This window comes from Mandrillus leucophaeus, unplaced genomic scaffold (assembly GCF_000951045.1).
Source record: "Mandrillus leucophaeus isolate KB7577 unplaced genomic scaffold, Mleu.le_1.0 Scaffold18, whole genome shotgun sequence".
Taxonomy (NCBI): domain Eukaryota; kingdom Metazoa; phylum Chordata; class Mammalia; order Primates; family Cercopithecidae; genus Mandrillus; species Mandrillus leucophaeus.
This window is the reverse complement of record NW_012101809.1, coordinates 8,438,862-8,441,043: the sequence shown is the minus strand read 5'-3', so window position 1 is coordinate 8,441,043 and position 2,182 is coordinate 8,438,862. Positions and strand designations below refer to the sequence as shown.

The 2,182-nt window shown below is 38.2% G+C and overlaps 1 protein-coding gene across 1 annotated transcript in view; it reads left to right on the top strand.

The window, feature by feature from the left end:
* Window positions 1–2,182, top strand: part of SORCS1 (sortilin-related VPS10 domain containing receptor 1) — a 450,233-nt gene that overhangs the window by 289,344 nt on the left and 158,707 nt on the right. The window lies entirely within an intron of this gene.

The window sequence follows — 2,182 nt, the reverse complement described above, 5'->3', positions numbered from 1 at the left end:
ACTCTTGCTCATGTTGCCCAGGCTGGAGTGCAGTGGCACGATTTCGGCTCACTGCAACCTCCACCTCCTGGGTTCAAGCGATTCTCCTGCTTCAGCCTCCTGAGTAGCTGGGATTACAGGCGCCCGCCACCACAACCAGCTAATTTTTGTACTTTTAGTAGAGACAGGGTTTCACCATGTTGGCCAGTCTGGTCTCAAACTCCTGACCTCAGGTGATCCGCGGATTACAGGTGTGAGCCACTGCGCCTGGCCAAGAATTGTTTAATACCAACATAAATTTTAATTTCTTAGGTATTAATATTCCCCCACCCATTTCTTGAAATAAAAAGGGGGAAAAAGAGAATAAATAAATAAACTATTTTTCCTGAGCCCTAGCTGTGTGCCAGTAATCTTCTAGGTACTTAAAGATGTATATTATAGGAAAAATATAGGAAAAATTATGTTAACTTATTTTAAAGACTAAAAAAGTGACAGCACAGATGTTAACTAACTTAACGAAAGTTACATATACAGATAAATTAATACATGCTGATATGGCTGGTTTGTGCACTTCTCTTTTCTCAAAAACCATTCAGTTAATGCTTTTTGATAATCTGTCTGTGGCGTGCAGGTGCCTAGCACAGAGATACAGAAAGGTTTGAGTCTGTCAATAAAGGAGATTGACAAATGACTCACCAATTGTAACATGGCCTAATTTTTTCTGTGCAAAAGTATGTTCATCATTCTGAAAGTCTCAGAAAGGATAACCAACTTGGCTTAAGTGGCACCCCTGCTGAGAAGCCTATTTTCAACTTCAGTCATCTGCAGCTGAGCCACAGCAATAAGAGTTATGAAGGCAGAAGAAGGATGAGAGGAGATCCCAGGCAGACACCAGGATGTGCACAGAAAGACTCCCTTTCCCTTCCATAAAATTCAGTTCAAGAAGGGAGTTCATTTTCCTGGTTCAACATAAAGGCAATATAAAGGTATACAAGATACATCTACCTATTACCTATTTTTATAATTAAAATATCCTAGACAAAATTTTTATCGTATATTTATAGAGAGGTTCTGAGTCCCAGAAATGAATAGCATCCTATATTGGACATTAGTAAATACTGACTGGTACAAAAATGTTGTATTATATTTACTGAGAAAACTTTCTTCTCTGTACTTTGGTAAGCATAGAGAGTTCAGTGATAAAAGACAGAACATTTGCCTTTGGGAGTCCAGTGTAGTAAGAGAGTCATTTATGCAGACATGTAGCAAATCATTATGAACTATGACAGTGATATGTGCTGGATAACCTAGAGGCATAAAGCAAAGGTGCCCAATCTCTTATGCTTAATACTAGAAGTCAGATTTGCCAACGTCTTTGGATAGAGATGCTTGAGTATCACTCTCAAGATCTCATTCTGCAAGTAAGAACATGAAGAGTTCATTTTGTATTAAATTCTATGTTGATGCTGTTTTTCTTTGATGATTATAATGATGATGATGGTGATGTTTAATGATGAGAATGATGATGACACCCGTAGTTGGTCTCAAAACACACAGAATACCTCCTAACTCCATAGCTCCAGCTAAAATTTAGGAGCATATGTAGGCTAGAGTAATATCATTTGGGTCAACTGCAATGATATGCTTTTCCAAGGTATCTGGTCAATGACAGGACTGTTAAAATCAGCACTTACACAGACATTTAGCATTGATTGGCCTCAGCAATTAAGAACTCACTAGGGCCATAAAGTAAAAGCAGCAATAATTCTTTATCATCTGTGACTGCTAGAGATACTCTTGGACCACAGGTCTAGGAATGAGGACATCATCAGATAAAAATTATTGGAAACACTGTGGTTTGACTTTCATATGTAAAGTTTTGTTTTGTAGTTTGTAATTGTTTTCCTTTAGATGAGAAAACATGTAGGCAGAATAAGGAGGTTTGTTAGCCACAGTAGATTTGGGGAGAACAAAGAACTCTGTTTTGCTCTTTTTTCTTTTTTCTTTTTTCTTTTCTTTTTTCTTTTTTTTCTTTTTTTTTTTTTTTTGAGATGGAGTCTCACTTTGTTGCCCAGGCTAGAGTGTGATCTTGGCTCACTGCAACCTCTGCCTCCCAGGTTCAAGGGATTTTCCTGCCTTAGCCTCCCGAGTAGCTGGAACTACAAGCACCCACCACCACACCCAGCTAATTTCTGTATTTTTA